Below are 18,651 nucleotides of genomic sequence, written 5' to 3'. Positions count from 1 at the left end.
TCCTGCCCTGGCGGGTCTCAAATCCACAGGCTCAGGCAATCCACTCACCTCAGCCTCCCAAAGGTGCAGGATTACAGGCTGAGCCACCGAGCCCAGCTATTATTACAACTTTAACACAGATTTTTCCTTTCTTAAAATGTGTATACATTTGTTTGGCACCCTCTGTATAATTGAAGAATCTACTACAGAGACTATATACAAGAAACCAAAATTTGGAGACTACATTTTTATATTATTCTATGATAATGTTGATACATTACTATGGGGTTATCCAACTTCAGCCCCACAGAGGCATCAGGATATGGTCATGGCCAGACAGTGGCCAAAAAGTATAGAAATAGATGAGACCCAGAATAGTCAACAGTCTCACACCAGTTGACTTACATGTCACTGTAACCATCACTACCAGCCTCCACAAGGAAATATATTTTACCTCACGAAATAGGAAAACACAGAGAGGAAACCGTCAGGTTTGCAAATATGAGGCTACTTTTTTTTGAGTCAGAGACTCACTATGATGCCCAGGGCTAGTGTGCAATGGCATAATCACAGCTCAAGATAGCCTTGACCTCCTGGGCTCAGGCAATCTTTCCAACTCAGACTCCTGAATAGACTCCTACAGTTGTGTGCCACCACACTTGGCTAATTTTTTATTTCTAAATTTTTGTTTGTTTTTTATTTTGTTTTGTTTATATTTAGTAGAGATGATGTTATGTTGCCTAGACTGGCCTCCAACTCCTTGGCTCAAGCAATCCGCCCATATTGGTCTCCCACAGTGCTGAGATTACAGACATGAGCCACTGTGCCCCTTTTTAAATATTCAGTTTGAATAATGTTACATAAAGGCCAGTAATTAAGATGACAAGAGCTGCTATTTACATCTACACAGGGCTCTTTCTGAGCTCTTAGTCACCATGGCCCTCCTCAGTGGAAGAAACAGGAAATAGAGTTTAGTCCTCAAGGACTAAAGGAGAGAAGAAAATAATACCACACCCAAGAGGGCCAAACACTGCCTTTTGTTCAAAAAACAACTTCTCTTTTTTCAGGGTCAGTTGTGACTTGATCTTTTGCATTTCTGATTGTGTTTTTTGGGCTTTTTTCTCTTTTTCTTGGTCTTTCTGGCTAGGGAGTCCATCAATCTTGCTTATCCTTTCAAAGAACCAGCTTTTTGTTTTGTTGTTTTTTTCCTATGGTAATTTTGTGTTGTGTCCCATATTTGAGCTTTTAATTTGGTGATTTGGATTCCTCTGCAGAAGTTAGGGTTTTGGTGGTCTTGCCTTTCTAGCTCCCTTAGGTGATTTGTTAGGTTGTCAACTTGTTCTCTTTCTGTTTTCTTGATATATGTTCGTAGAGATATAAATTCCCTTCTTGGTATTGTTTTCATGACATCCCAGAGGTTTTGGTAAGATGTTTCTTGGTTTCCATTTGTTTCCAGGAAACTTTTAATTTCTTTTTTGATTACTTTGTATACATGTATGAAAACAAACTCAATAACCTAAATGAATTGGAGAATTTTCTAACATCACATAACCTCTCAAAGTTGAAACAAGAAGAAACTGGGATCATAAATAGACCAGTAACAACTCCCCAGGAAATTGACTATGTCATAGGAAAATTACATACAAGAAAAAGCACTGGACCAGTTGTATTTCTAGCAGAATTCTACAAAATATACAAGGAGGAACTGATACCAATCCAACTGAAAGTATTCCAGGCAATTGAGAAAGGGAAAACTCCCCCCCAATCATTTCATGAAGCAAACGTCACACTGATAATCAAACCAGGTAAAAGCCCAACAAAGAAAGAGAACTACAGGCCAATATTCCTGATGAACATAGCTGCAAAAATTCTCAACAAGACTCTAGCAAATCAGATATACCAACACATCTTAAAAATCATCCATCATGACTAAGTAGGCTTTATTCCCAGGATGCAGGGCTGGTTCAACAGCTGCAAGACCATAGATGTAAATAAATATATCAACAGATGTAAAAACAAGAACCACATGATTATACAATTAGATGTGGAAAAAGCTTTTGATAGAACCCAGCATCCTTTCCTGATAAAAATCCTCAAACTCCTAAGCATACTGAGAACATACTTCAAAATAGTAAGAGCCATCTTTGATAAACCTACAGCCAACATATTGCTAAATGGACAGAAATTGGAAGCATTTCCCCTGAAAACCGTAACAAAATAAGGCTGCCACTCTCATCCCTCCTGTTCAACATAGTGTTAGAAGTCTTAGCTAGACCAATTAGACAAAAGAAGGAAATCAGGGGTATCCAAATAGAAGAAGAAGAAGTCAAGTTATCTCTCTTTGCTGATGATATAATCCTACACCTCAAAAATCCAAGAGAATCTGTCAAAAACCTCCTTACACTGATAAAGGACTTTGACAAGTTCTCAGGGTACAAAATAAATATGCAAAAGACAGTTGCATTCTTATACACCAACAATGAAACCAAATAAAAAGCACAATCCCACTCACAATAGCCACAAAAAAAAAGAAATACCTCAGCATCTTCCTAACGAGAGAAGTGAAAGATATTTACAATGAGAATTATAAAACACTGCTCAAAGAAGTCAAAGATGACATAAACAAATGGAAAGATATTCCATGCTCATGGATTGGAAGAATCAGCATTGTTAAGATATCCATCCTATCAAAGATAATCTACAGATTCGATGCTATATCCATTAAATTACCAACATCATTATTAGACCTAGAAACAACAATACAGCAATTTATATGGAAACATAAACAACCATGAATAGCCAAAACAATCCTTAGCCAAAAAAAAAGTGGGAAGTATCACACTTCCAGACTTTAAACTTTACTAAAAGGCTATAATAATCAAAACAACCTGGCATTGGTATAAGAACAGGCATAAAGACCGATGGAACAGGGTAGAGATTCTGGAAGCAAAACCTCAATTTCTCAACTCATCTTCGACAAAGCCACCAACAGCAACCACTGGGGAAAGGATAACCTATTCAGTAAATGGTGCTGGAAAAACTGGCTGACCATGGGCAGAAGAATGAAATAGGACCCCTACCTATCTCCCATATAAAAAAATCAACTCCAAATGGTTCAAAAACCAAAATGTAAACCCCCAAACTTTAAGAATCTTAGAAAACGCAGAAGACACCCTTATGGAAAGCAGAATAGGAAAAAACAAACAAACAAAACAAGTAAATAGCCCCATTAAAAAGTGGGCAAAAGTCATGAATAGACACTTCTTAAAAAAAGACATAAAAACATGAAAAAAAGGAAACATGAAAAAATGCTCAGCCTCACTCATCATCAGAGAAATGCAAATCAAAACCACACTAAGATACCATCTAACTCCAGTAAGAATGCCCATCATTAATAAAACAAAGAACAAAAGATGCTGGAGAGGATGTGGAGAAAAAGGAAAGCTCCCGCACTAATGGTGGGAATGCAAACTAGTTCAGCCTCTCTTGAAAACAGTGTGGTGATTCTTAAAAGAACTAGAAATTGACCTTCCATAAGATTCAGCAATCCCCCTTTTGAGAATATACCCAGAGGAACACTCTACAAAAAGGATACTTTCATATGATGTTTATTGCTGCACTATTTACAATAGCAAACACAGGGAACCAACCATGCTGCCAATTGAAACTGGACTAGATTTTAAAAATTATGGTACATATACACAATGGAATATTACACAATCATAAAGAAGAACAAAATTACGAACTTCGCAGCAACTTGGATGGATTTAGAGTCTATAATACTCAGTGATTTATCATAGAAACAAAGAACTGAGTACCATATATTCTCACTCATAAGTGGAACCTGAACATGTACCATAATATTATAAGAAAGGGATTGGCAGTAACTGGATACTGTCAGGGGAAGGAGTGGTACATAACATTAATAAGAGTACCTGATCTCAAACCAGGCAAAGTGGGGACCAAAGGTAGGCCTAAACTTTACCTGTACAATGGTCACTTGTATACCTAATCCTGAATTGTACCCGACATCTTTAAAATAAAAAATGCATCATCTTATCCCCTGCTTAGGATCACCTGATTAGTCACTTCTTCAAATGTATCCAATTTCAGCCTCACCCCAATGACAATGCAATTAAAAAGTTAATGATGATGCATATCAGGCTTGCATTCCTTTTCAGAAAATAAATCAGACCAATTTCACTGCATTAGAGACCACCATCACTATATCGAGTGCTCTTTCACATTAGATGCAATGGACACATGTTTGTGTCATCAATGAGACTAAGGAAAAAGAACTCACTGTCGCATGGGTAATTTTTCTACTATTCAAAAGTAGGTTGTTTTGCTAAAATAAAAGTCACCTAAGCCCCAAGTGATGAAATCCAATGTGGTTCTATCATCAAGTACTATATTGAGGGTGGAAATAAATTTCTTCGGTACACATGATTCAATTTGCGTATGTGAATGGATAGAGCGTGTTTTTTTCTGATGCATCTACAAATATTTGAAAACACTGTAAATCTTGAACTTGGTTGACTATATTTCTTGTCTGCATTCTAGAAAGTGTTTTCTGAGGGCAGGCAAATCTCCACTTTGGGCCATACCCTGGGTTCGGTACTGAATGGCCCAAAGTGGAGATTTAATCAACATCTGATAAATGAATAAATCAATAAGTGTGCCTCCCAATGTGCTCACTCTGAAGTGTATCTGAGCTTCTATCACCTTCTCACCCTGTTATAGAGTCACCTTAGCCCATTGCATTCTGGCTCTTCCCTATTCTGGTGAGTCTCCATGGGTGGGGACTAATTTATCCTTACACTTTTACAGAACTTCTGTGAGACAAATGTTTGGAGCTAGAAACTAGGCCTCAGGTGCCCATGGCCAAAGGAAAGAAACGTTCCACAGTCTTGGGTACATGACATGGTGAGAATACAGATTGACCCCTGGGCCAGAATGCTTGGACTTGCACTGGGCTCTGCTTTGTACAAACCCAGTGGTTTTAAGGAAGTTATATGAGCCTCAGTTTTCTCATCTTTAAAATGGGAGCAACTATGTTGACCATGGTTTGAACAGCACCCCTGAAATGTACATATACACCATTTTCACAACAGTTTCCTAGATAAATAGAATATAGGAGAACTGTAAAAGACTCAACTATTTTAAATAAATATTTTATTTGATTTCAAAATATGCTAAAATGAAAAGTTTCTAGAACCTTGAAAATTCCAGATTTCATCTTTTTTTTTTTTTGCACAAATGTCAGAAAGCAAGGATTAAAAAAAAAAAAAACTATAACAAACTACAGTGACCCAAAGAATTAACTGGGGTGCTGCAAAGAATAAAAATTTGATGCTATAGCCCTAGAGTCTAATTTCTTAGGTCTGGAAAGTAGAGCAGAAATTTGTATTCTCAGTTATGCCCTTGTCCCCAATAAGAATGATTCCTGGACGTGTTTGAGCAAGAATGCTCAGAATGTGGTAGCTCAGACAGAAGTGAGAGCTTGGGTCATGAGAGCCTCCTCTTTGAGCTGTAATCCACAGCTCTGTGTTTTAGAACCAGGAAGGTGGGAGAGTTGGATAGCATTTGGGGACATTTGGGCCTAGCAATGAGTAGAGGAGAGAGCGGAGGTGTTTACCAAACTCTACCTAGTAGGTTTGTGTTGCCTAGGTATCCTCTATCAGGGAGAAGATGGAGACAATCATGTGCTCCAAGTGGGTAAGCTTTGTGTCCTTTCTCATGCACATCATGGAAGCAGGAAAAAAGGAAAATAATTTGTGAGTAGTCCCAATAAAGACACAGCATCTCCTTCCTTTTCCATGCCTAAACTAAGTCTAACTACAGTCTTGGCATCACATGGCCTTAAATGAAGTGTTATTATTGTTTGTGGTACAGCTCCCAGAAGTGACAGTATAGTACTTGGGAGGAATTAAAAGTATTTCTATTATTTTGTAGAACTTTACCACTTTCAAGTGAGAATATGACTGTTTCCTTTTCACCTGAATCTCTGATGGTGATATAAGCCCCTAAATAAGGCTTCCCTTTATTTAAGAAGCCATGGCAGTACCTTTCTGAAAAAGAGTAGATTCTAATTTGCTCATCACATGTATCATTCACCACCTAATCTACAATCTTTTAAATTCTCCCCATGAATGACTTTAGAGATGAAAGGCAGTTCTGGGTCCAAAGAGGAATCAGGCAATTGCAATGGATTATCATCCTTTCTTTCCATCTCTAGAAAGCCTATTTTGGAGTTCTTTTCTGCAGAGAAGAATATGCAAAATGTCAGGATGTCAAAATCCCAAATACCTTGGTACTTAAAGAGAATTTGGATCCTGGTAAAGGAGAGGGAAATTAGTTTCTCTTTTTTTCCAAGTGAGAAGAAATAATGACTGTATATGCCAGAAATACAATTTTATCATCACAAATTTTTCAGGAAGAGAAAATAATAAAGAATGTTCAAACTTACAGTGATGTTCCTTTCTATCACAAAATGGAGATGTGAACCTGTTTCATATATGCTGTTTTGGAAGATATACACTTCTTAATATGATTTAACTACCTTATTGTGCAAGAAGAAGTCAGCAAAAAGCAATGATGCATGAAGAGGAACCTGATAAGTATTTAAGGGATAAAGAAAATAATTCTGTAGAGGAAGAAGCAAAATTAATGCTGTTTCCAGCATGAGGTGGATTATGCCATATAGACAGAAAAACTACCTATCCTGGGAATACGTAATGAAATAACTGAGCATAAGTGTCTAGAAACCTATATGAAACTTCCAGAGGCACTTGATTTAGACACACAAGGTCCAATATGGAGTCTCTCCTCTGAAGTAGTGTAGATAACAGTAGTAGTAACTTAACCCAAGTTCTAAAAGAGTCCTCAAAGCATTCAAAAATTGGTTACTGCAAATGGAGAAATACTTAGAAAACCAAACCTGAGATTTTTTTACAATAACCTCAAATGCTCTTATGCTGACTGACTTCTTCATGTGTACACTACTTGCCTAACACCCATCAGTTTCAGAGTATGGAAGGGGCATCCCAGTTATATTTTTATCAGGTCCTTGCTGGAATAGGGGGCAAAAAGGATAAAATTGCAGCATACCATCTGTACCATGCCAGCTCAGACTTTAATGCGCACTCAAATCACCCAGAGATCTTATTGGAGCACAGATCACCAGCAGCATACCAGTGGAATTTGCATTTCTAACTAGATCCCAGAAATGCTAATGTTGTGAGCCTCCAGACCCCACTTTGGTAGTGCTGAACTTCAGAGCTATATAAGGGAGCCCTCAGGGTTAACACTCAGCCCCTCACAGGAGAAAGCTAGCCATTTCTACCTGCCTATCCCACAGTGACCTCCACCTCTGCGTTCTATTTCCACTTTACCTTTGTTGAGTAGGCTTCCATGACTTCTTGTCTAGCTACTGCAATAGCCCCCTCACTGTTTTTTTTGCCTTATTTTCGATTACACTCACTCTACCCATTTCCTTTTTCATCTTACATATACATAGAAGCTCATTACTTTTCCATAAATACTTATCTGATTATATTTTCTCTGTTTTTAATATCATTCAACATCTTCCACAAGTTGACGTTAAATGACATGTGCACTTTTTCTGCCTGTTGCCTATGTTTTCCAGTCTCTGGGTTTTTGTTCAGGCTGTTCCCCAGTGTCAAGAATTCCTTCCCCATTCCCCTCCTCATCTCTGCTTACTGAAACTGCATACATGTTACTATGCAGCTCAAATACTTTCTCCTCTATGCAGCATCCACGGATAGCCCTGTGTGAAAGTATTTGCTTCTTCCTCTACATTCCCATGACAATCCATCTACCTGAGAAACATGCCATCTGCGACAAGTATTACCAATCTCCTTCTCACAAAGTATCTGTGGCTTCCTCCACACATCTGAGCTCTTTGGGTGCAGAGATTCTGATGACTTTATCGAGATCTGGCACAACATTTCACACACAGAAAAGGACTATTTGTAAATGAACTTCCGAAGGAATGAATGAACAAATGGTGAATAACTAAAATAATCAAGTAAATAGTATCATATTTTGGGTTCTGTGGTGATCATGAGTGCTGCTTGCTACGTATTTCTGACCATCTACCTTCAGAACATCTGGGAGACTTGTTCTTTCTAGTCCCTTGTGGTTGAATGAAGCCATGTGACTGGCTCTAGCCAATAAGCAGTGAGCAGAAATACCATGTGTGGATTCCAGCCAATAAGCTGTAAGGAAAAGTTCCATCTGTGCCCTCCAGGCAATCAGCTATGAGCAGAAATACTACACGAGCCTTCCAGTCATTCAGTTGTGGACAGAATAGCCACGTGTTCCTTTCAGTCAATGAGCTGGGAGCAGAGACTCTAGGTTGGAGTCTCTATGTATTAAGATGAAACCATGCAGAGAGCTCTTTCCTATCGACATAGTGACAGACAACTTTGAGATGGTGACGGCTTTATCATACTGGGACCCTGAGGCTACAATAAGCAGACCCCTATAACTCCCACCCCCAGGTGGACATATTGTGTGAGTGATAAAGAACTATTTGTTTTAAGCTGATAAGAATTGGGGGTAGCTGGGTACTGAAACAAAGCCCCTTTATGCTTGTGGGTATGGGCCCTCTAGGGGGTCTTTCTCCTCACCACTCATTTCATCTCATACACAGTTTTTTTTTTTTTTGGCAATGACCACCGACTTCTGACTTTGATGGTGAACCCTTATTACCCATCTTAGTTTAGTAAGATGATAAAACTCCCCTTTGTCTGGAGCTCTGCTTCCTATTTTCTGTTCAGAACTAATGATCTCTGGGTCTCCCAGTTCACAGCTGGGCAGTCTGGCCTAAGCTCTCAGAACAACCTTAAGTTTGTGTTATGGCGAATATTCTTAGGTGTTCACGTTGACTCTGTACCACTGAAGCTCAGGAGAACAGGTCTTCTTGCAAAACTCTTGTTACATTTCATAATTTAAAGTTAACTGAAACAAACAATCATGGAGAAAAATAATAAAATGTATGTGTGTTTTCAGAATAAAAAGTTAGTCTTTTGGAGGTGAAAATGGGTCGAGCATTTCCTTGGTTGGGGTGTTTTGTGTTGGCAGAAAGACCTGGGGCTCAAAGACACAGAATCTCTTCTTAATTGCATTTATTTTTCTTTTTTAACTAGTAAAGGACCGGGCTCGGTGGCTCAGCCTGTAATCCTGCACCTTGGGAGGCTGAGGTGAGTGAATTGCCTGAGCCCGTGGGTTCAAGACCCGCCTGGGCAACTTGGTGAGACCTCATCTCTACAATAAATCAAAAAATTAGCCGGGCGTGGTAGTGCGTGCCTGTAGTTCCAGCTACTTGGAAGGCTGAGGTGGAAGGATCACCGGAGCCCAGCAGGTCGAGACTGCGGTGGCTGGGAGCAGCCATTGCTCTCCAGTCTGGGCGACAGAGTGAGATTCCAACTCGAAAAAAAATAAAAAACAAACTAGTAAAGGAAAAGAAAAGAAATCAGCATTTTTAGCAAGGCTAGTTTTACACAAATTACCTATAAACAGGAGATATAAGGTGCAGGGCTCAATGCAAAATGGAAATGTAAGACCTCTTGTTCAAAAGCTATTAAGATTTTCAAGATTGAGACTGAGCACTTCTTCATGTGTCTGTTGGCTGCCTGTATATCTTCTTTTGAGAAGTGTCTATTCATGTCTTTTGCTCACTTTTTAATGGGGCTGTTTGTTTTTTTCCTTTGGGTGCATTTGAGTTCCTTGTAGATCTTAGATGTTAGGCCTTTGTCAGATATACAGCTAGCAAATATTTTTCCCATTCTGTGGGCTGTCTCCCTGCTCTCTTGATGGTTTCTTTTTCTTTGCAGAAGCTCGTTAGTTTGATGAGGTCCCATTTGTCTATCTTATTTCTTAAGGTATTGGCCTCTAGGGTTCTGAATAGGAATTGGTTGCCAGTTCCAGTTTCCATAAATCTGTCAGCAGATTTCATTCTGACCCCTATTCCATAAGAGTGTCTCCTGCGTTTGTTCAGCCTCACCCATCAACAGAGAAATGCAAATCAAAACCACATTGAGATACCACCTAACCCCAGTAAGAATGGTCATCATTAATAAAATAAACAACAACAGATGCTGGCAAGGATGTGGAGAAAAAGGAACACTTCTACACTGCTGGTGGGAATGCAAACTAGCGCAACCTCTTTGGAAGGCAGTGTGGCGTTTTCTAAAAGAACTAGAAATTGACCTTCCATATGACCCAGCAATTCCCCTATTGGGAATATACCCGGAGGAACTCAAATCATTCTACAAAAAAGATACCTGCACACGTATGTTTGTTGCAACTCTATTCACAATAACAAAAACATGGAACCAACCATGTTGCCCATCGAAGCTGGACTGGATTAAAGAAAATGTGGTACATATACACAGTGGAATATTATGCAGCCATAAAGAAAGAAAAACATATGGACTTTGCAGCAACTTGGATGATTTGGAGTCGACCATACTCAGTGATCTACCACAGAAACAAAGAACAGAGTACCATATATTCTCATTCATAAGCGGACCTTGAAAAATTATAATACTCTAAGAAAGGGATTGGCAGTAGTGGGAAACTGTCAGGGGAGGAGGGTGGGATTGGCAGTTGAGGGAAACTGCTAGGAGAGGGAGCGGCATACCTCATCAACAAGGGTACTTGCATAAATCAACATTTGTATACCTAACCCTGAATTGTACCCTACATCTTTATAATTTAAAAAATATAAAAAAAAGAAAGATTTTCAAGATGATGACAGCAGTGTATATAACCAAGTATGAGTCATTTGTGAGCAGAGAGCCCTGTGTGACCGCATAGCTTGCACCCCCATAAAGTCAGCCCTGACTGTATCATGAAAGCTTTTTAAGATCCTAGAATATTTTTTGTTCTTGCACACTTTGTTTCTGCATTATATTCCATGACCTCGGAGAATGTAGGGCTATGACAGTTGAATTTGATGAGCATTTCTGAAGGAAAAAAAGGATAATATAAAGGAAGGGAGGAACTCCCTTTTTAAACCACCGCCATTACTTGTCATCACATTAATTTCCCCCCAGTGTCATGGAAAGGGCCCTCCAGGACAGTGATTTGCACAGGCATCAGGGGAAGGACCTCGGGGGTCTAACTTGCATTTTCTACCTGTGATACCCATTTCAGTCCTGTCAACCCAAGAACACACAGCTAAAGAGAGGCAGGAAATAAATGCACCTTGATGCCCAAATGGATTCTTCCTTTCACATTTAGACAACACGGGAGGGGACCATTTCTAAACCGGTCTATTGCCATATGGAGTGTGACCATTCTCTCACAGTGGACTAATATCCTACAACTTTTATCATAGTGACTCCAGCCAAACTGTTATTAAAATTCACAATTGTGCTGCACTGGCTGTTCTCTGTTTAATTATTTTCTTAAGTCCCTGTGCCTGTTGGCATCATTTTTTTTAATGATGCAAATTTATGAAGTCTCATATAAATTCCAAAGGAATAGGGGTCAGAATGAAATCTGCTGACAGTGGTCTGTCCCAAAGCTAGACAGCATCTTCCACCTCTTAGTCTCTCACAATCCCATAGGTAGTTAGGAACCCTGCTCAGGTGGGGGTAGCAGGGGTGAGAAAGGCGAGACAGAAAAGCCCCAGAAATAATTATGTGTGCAGTTTGTGACAGACCTCATTTTTTTCCAGAAGCCAGGAGTGGAATGGAAAAAAGCAGAGTTTTAGAAAGCAAGAAAGCTCAGTGCTGATTTGCATGCAAAAGTGCTTGAAATTTTGTACTGGTAATGAGCTAAGCAGACAGTGCTTATTTCCACCAACTGCCAAGGGCTTGGCATCACAGAGAGCCCAATCGGCTGCTAGGAAGCTATGTGAAGAAAACTGAAGGAGAGGTAAGCTCCTTCTTTCCACCAGCCACCTTGAACCCACTTCCTTCTATGTTGCCACAGTGTTGTTCCAATTATGCCTCAACAGCCATGGAATAGCTGTGATTGAAAATCAACAGAGGATAGCTCTGGCGACTTTCAGTGTAGTTTATTGGCGCTTGAATCTTGCGGCTGCTGCGACCTGTCGGGATAATGACACATCATGGGTGATTAAAGTGCAAGTTCTTAAATCAAAGTTGTTCTGATGGTCAGAAAAGGCAGCAAACAGCTCTGGGAGCTTGCACATCCCTCTTAGAGGGAGGACCTCATTAGGACAAAAGGGACTTGTTATCCTAACAAGAGCAAGTACTTGTATCTGGGAACCTTTTCATGTTTTCAGGATTTACCCTACCTCCTCTGTGATGCATGAGAAAAAGATTCCTGAGAGCCTAGCCAGATCCATCGCGATTTGCAAGGCAATTAGCATGAGGCTTTCAGGGGCTGGGTTGGTCTCTGAAGACACCCTCTTTTCTGCACCTCTTTTCACAAGGCGGCTTGTGCAGCATGTGAGGAAGATCTTGCAATTATCTTGATGACGTGAGCCTCTGTTTTTCTCCCATTTAGGACCGGTACTGGCAGGGAGCCTACCTTGGATAGGTGGGGCTCATAATCTCTCCTTACCCTTGATCCCAGAAGTTAACAAATGAAGAAGATATTGTAGATGAGCCGTTCTGAGTCATAGACATTATACCTCTGGTTTGCCATGGGCTTTTATGTTTCTCAGTATCCTGAAACTGGACAGACCAATGAAGTTTTCATAGTTATCTAGCCGGGAAGAGGAGTAGGCATGGCAGATGAAGAAAAGTCTTTGTTCTGGTGACATCCTGGTTCCTGTTCCTTAAGGAATCATCAAGAAACATGCCCGGAGGACCAGAGTGAACATGGACAGAATCTCACATTCACTTCCTAAATGTAAAACAAGAAATAGAGAACTGGGAGAGCAGAACCTTGGCGTGGTCAAGTGTCCATACTTGGAACTAACATAGAGAAGAAGCACCTGACAGTGATTTGAAGAACTCCATAATATTCAAAAAAGCAGACTAGAATAACAGGCAGAAGTTCATAGTGTGTAACCTGGAAGGGGCAAAGGTTTAAACCTTCACTACTTAATTTCTTACAGTGTGAGAAGTCCCCAGGATACAGAACTTTCAATGTGAAAACTGAGAGTCCCAGGCAAACTGGAATAGTTGGTCACCTATATGTGGCCTTGGGTTAATCCTGAACCTCAAAGAACATCAATTGCATCATCTGAGGCATGGCAGATACTGTCACCCAAATTGTAGTGTTGTTGCATATTGGAGTAGAAATATATTCAAATCATGAGATTTTTGAAGGGCAAACAAGAACAGCTTTGGAAGCAACACTGCAGCAGACTTGAGGAAGTTGTTTGTGACAGCAGCTATTGCTCTGAAGTGTGTGATGTGTCAGGGTCAAGGTCAGATGCTAACTCTCTTTGCAACCTGGAAGACTGGAATTTAAGCTGTAGAGGGCATAGACTTGAGGTAGTTGTGGCTTCCCAGGGAAAATACAGGAATTCTCAAGAGAAGAGAGCAACCTCAAACACTGCTGCAAAGGTGGATAATGGAGGTAGGTTGCCTTCCTCAACCCGGACGAGGACTCAAGGCATTTTGTCTGGGAGCAAAGCATCTTGGCACTGTCCCCATGGGAAGGCGACCCAGGCTGACACACATCTGAGGCCTGGGTAGAGCCATTTTATAGGAAGCTGGGTCCCTCTGTTGACTTTTAAGCTTCAGAAAATGGTCACCTTGTCCTATTTTTGCAGATTCTATTCACAGTAACCTTGACTTAATGACCTTGGAATTTAAATCTGAGAAAGCATTGTGTACCTGGGTTTGGCAATTACCGGACTCTGGCCAGCATAATGACCTAAGAAGGTTTGGAGATTCACAGCGTCTCTTGCAAGCTTAATTCATGCAGCATCTGGGGAACCCACTACTCTTTCTGTAGTCTCTGACATCTCTGAAAATTTCCTATAGTGGTAAAGGATTTTGGTGTTTTAAGGAAAAGTCAAAGTCATGGATTAGGAAAAGGAGATAGCTATTAAAGCCTTAGGATGTATCAGAGCAGGAGTGGAAGATATAAAGAAAGAGTAGATATATAGCACTACATAGAAACTGAAAATAAAAAATTTCAGTTTAGCTTGATGCATCTTCTGTGGTTTGTTTTACAACTGACACTTAGAGTGAACATTTGTGATGGACACCCTGCTAATACAGTGTAAAACGTAGCTGTTTTAAATTTCCTCATAAAGACTCAACCCAGATTTTCCAAATCCCCAGACAGCCTTGCTGTGGCCTTCTTTTATCCCCATTGCTAATCTGTGAAAGGGCAACACTCACATTAAGACACTCCTGAAGTGGCAGTGACGGCTCAGTGATGGCTGCTGTGCTGCGCTGGGTCAGGGTTGATGTTCCCAACCTCACTGCTAATGAGAGTATTTGAAAGATTACCGACATGTTCGTGTCCATGGAGGCGGCCGGAAGTAATTAAGTGCTGTTTCAATGAAGGGTTATGTTGGCACATTGAAGACTTGAATGGGAAAAGAGTGAGTGGTAGGGCTGTGAGCACTTGTTACCTGCATCTCCCAGACTCTGTCCTTCTTGGCGTCCTTCCCTGTTTATCAGGCCAGTCTTGGGGACTGATAAGGTAATGGAGCATTTGCTCAATCTCCACCTTGTGGTATCCTGGAAAGGCATTGGAGGTCTTTTTGTAGATTTCTGGGCTCCCACATTCCTTGTGCTGTAGCATGTTGCCTATTCTGTCTCCTGTCACCAAAGAAATATGGTGCAGGAACCACTGTGCTGATGCAGCTTGGAGATTGTAAGAAAATAGAAGGCAAAATGGGCCACTGAGGACAGGACTAAATAGTCGCCAAGATGTCCATGTGATGGAAAGTGCAGACCACTAAAAACCACATAACAGAAGAATACTGAATGACATAGAAAAAACAACACATATGGATCAGAATAAAGGATAGATTATTAAACAGTATATCCAGATATTTCTAAGTATAGGAGAATGCCTAAGAACATATAAGCAGATAGAAAAAAAATAGAACACAAGGAGATTTGCCAATATGTTTTAAAAAGAATTTTTAGGAAGTGGGAAGAAGTATTTTTCTCACCATTCCTGATATTTCCTTCTACATGGATCAGTCCTGTTGGTGTAAAATTCTTCACATCTCTCTACCCCTCCTTTGTTTCTCCAGGATAGAAGAAATAACTTACACTTGATAGTGAGTTTCAAAGGGGGAACTAGGCATATATAGCTCTTTTCTTTCCCCTATTTTTTTTTAAGAGATAGAAGCCCCTACAAAACACCCTGTAGTGGGCAGATTCTATGATGGCCTTCAATGATCCTATTCCTGGTATTCAAGTCCTTGTGAAATCTTTTTCAGTTGAGTGTGAGTAGGACCTGTGACTTGTTTCCAACCAATAAAATATAAGCAATCACTTTCATGATTAGGTTACACTAGATTGCAACTTCCATCTTGTGACTCTGTTGCCTCCTCAGCTTGCATGTTCTCATGGAACAAGCAGCCACATTGGAGACACACTTATGGCAAGGAACTAAGGATTGCCTCTGGCCAAGAGCCAAGTAGGAACTGAGGGATTAGTCCAGCACTCCACAAGTTAAATCCTGCCCACAACTATATGAATCTGGAAGCAGATCCTTCCTCTTTGAATCTTCAGATGAGACCTCAACCATGGCTGACACTTTTATTGCAGCCTAGAGGAAGACACTGAAGCAGAGGACCTAGGCAAGTAATGCTTGCACTCCTAACCCAGAGAAATCATGAGATAAAAAATATGTGATGTTTCAGTTTCCAAGTCTGTGATAATTTGTCACAAAGTCATGGATAATTAAATCACCCCTTCACACCCTAAAGTATGTATGGGTGGGCCTAGACTTTGGTGGAGTACAGAGGTGGTCAGTGGCTTAGGGATAGTTAGGACTGTCTGGATAAGTCTGTTGTGTTCTTACATCAAGTTATGAGGCTCATTTGTCTATAGATAAAAGCATTGTTGACTCATGGATTTTATCAGTGACAAATGAGATTCTATTGTTTTACTCCTTTGTTTCCTTTATATTTTTCTGCTCTTGAACAGGTTAAAGGAGAATATTTTTCTATTAAAACACAATCTATGTATCTATTAAAATCATTGAATTGTACATTTGAAATATTTTATGATACTATGCCAGTTGTATATTAATTTTTTTTTTTTGAGTTGGAGTCTCACTCAGTTGCCCATTGCCAAGACTGGAGTGCAGTGGCCGCTCCCAGCCACCGCAGCCTGGACCTGCTAGACTCCAGCAATCCTTCCGCCTCAGCCTTCCAAGTAGCTGAAACTACAGACACGCGCTACCGCGCCCGGCTAATTTTTTTGATTTATTGTAGAGATGAGGTCTCACCAAGTTGTTCAGGCGGGTCTCGAACCCACAGGCTCAGGCAATTTACTCACCTCGGCCTCCCGAAGCGCGGGATTACACAATCTTTGAATGTTGGTATCAGGGAAAACTTTCTACCTTTTCACCTATCATTTCATTTTTGAAAGATATAAGAACATATGTAATTGTTATATTCAGAAAAAAATATAAGAAGGGCTAGTTAGGTGGCCAAACAAATGCATTAGTGTGCTGAGAAGAACTTTTACTGTTGCCGCAGAATTTTTCTATGAATCAAGGTTGAGGATCAACATGTCACATGCTTAAACTTTTTTGAAAGTACTGGGGCCAGATTCCCATTTAATGCTTATTAAGTTCTGTTACTTCCAGTCATCACCCCAGTTCCCACTCCTGTCCAGTATATAAAACAAAATTGGGGGAAATAGGAGGAGAAGAGAGAATATTGTCCTGAGTTACAGAGTGTTAAGGCTTGAGTTACCAGTGTTCCCCAGACCCATGTGAGGGAAGCTACTCAAGAATCACTTATAAAGGTTAAGAGTGCCTGGAATAATGGAATTTATATTCTCCAATTTTTTATTTTCATTGGGAGATAGCATATTTATCTATCTTATACCTACCTGAGCAGAAAGAAATACACCAGGAGGAGAGATGTCACATGGAGTGTGAGCACAGTTAGGATCACAATGTATGAGCTTCCATGGACACTACAGAAACTGTCTGGGCTTGATTGGTACCTTACCTAGTTTGACTGGTACCTTCCCTAGGACAGTGAGTACCATACCTAGGAGGGGTGGTACCTTATCTAGGATGGTTGGTACCTCACTTAGATTGATTGATACCTTATCTAGGTTGGTTAGCACCTTACCTATGTTGGTTGGTATTTTACCTAGGATAGTTGTACCTTACCTAGGATGATTGGTATCTTACCTAGGATGGTTGGTATCTTATCTAGGATAGCATGTACCTTATCTAGGATGGTTGATGTTTTATCTAGGATGGTTGGGTAACAGTGAAAAAATTCTGCAGCAGAAGTTTCTCTATGGGACTAGAGAGCATCATGGGAGGGAAGAAAGTTATTTACCTTTTATCATTAGGGACAGTATAGTAGGGAGCTTGGAAAATTCCTGTCAAATAAGGCACATATATTTGGTTATGGGCTATAATGAAGAATATATTTAGTCTTTGTCCCTGGTTCTTAGATAGAGTTTCAAAACTCTTGGAATTTCCTGAGCAATAGGAATATCTATTGTTATTCACAACAAACCCCTTTCTGCCCTGCAATACCTGAGTTTATGCTAATGAGGTGATTCATAGTAGGCTGTCAGATAATTTTCAGGGAATGACTGGCATGGCAGAAAAACCAAGCATGTGATTAGAGGACTAAAACATGTAACCTTACTGTCTGACTTTGGAGAAAGAAGTGGGGATAAAGATTGTGCCCAATCATGTTGCCAATGATTTAATTAATTATGCCTCAATTAAAAAAACAAATTAAAAACTCTAAACAATGAGGCTCAGAAAACTTTCCAGGATGAAATACAAACAAGGACAGAAGCTCCTGAGCTCAGAATCCTTCCAGATCTTGACATGCAAACCTGTGCATATATTATGTATATATAGAGATAGATATATATATAGATATATACATTGCACTTTCTTGAGTCCTGTGAGATGTTCTAGTGAATTATTAAATCTGAGGAGGTTGTGCAGTCTCAAATTTGTGGCTGGTTAGGCAGAAGTGTGAGTAGCCAGGAGGTCCCACTTACTACTGGTATCTGAAGTAAGAGCAATCTTGTTGGAGGTCTTTCCCTTAAGTCATGGGATTGATGCTAACTCAAGATGGTTAGGGTTAAAATTGAATTGAATTACAGAACACCAGTTAGTGTCATAAAATAGTGTAGGAATGTAGGCTATTTGCTATTCAGAGTGCTTTGATGATCAGTAAATATTAGAGAAATAGTCACAGCCAAGATAAAAGATCCTTTGTTTCACACCAACTCCTTATATAACACCACTAGAATAGAATTAGTGACCCAGAATAAAAAGACTACATACTTCAGGAAGGGGGAGGGTGGACTATCACAGTTTAAATTGGACTAACTATGCTGATATGAGAAAGAAAGTAGAAAGCTCAGAATCCTGTTGAAGATAGTGTTGGGGGGAAACTAAAATTGATTCATTGTGCTCCCCCCATCCCCTAACCAAGGCCAGACTTTTCAATAATTCTGATGCATATATAGTGTTGAGGTGATGATGTTAAATGTATTTGATGTTTATAATCATGAGCTTTCCCAACCACTC

General features: G+C 40.0%; 1 protein-coding gene across 1 annotated transcript in view; it reads right to left on the bottom strand.

Annotated features, from left to right (window-relative positions):
- Window positions 1-18,651, bottom strand: part of DSCAM (DS cell adhesion molecule) — a gene marked incomplete at its 5' end in the record, with an annotated part of 312,828 nt that overhangs the window by 205,648 nt on the left and 88,529 nt on the right. The window lies entirely within an intron of this gene.

The sequence above is a fragment of the Carlito syrichta genome, unplaced genomic scaffold (assembly GCF_000164805.1).
Source record: "Carlito syrichta isolate Samal-C Ts95f unplaced genomic scaffold, Tarsius_syrichta-2.0.1 Scaffold310954, whole genome shotgun sequence".
NCBI classification, from domain to species: domain Eukaryota; kingdom Metazoa; phylum Chordata; class Mammalia; order Primates; family Tarsiidae; genus Carlito; species Carlito syrichta.
The sequence above is the reverse complement of the archived record's forward strand: the minus strand, read 5'-3'. Positions and strand labels throughout refer to the sequence as shown.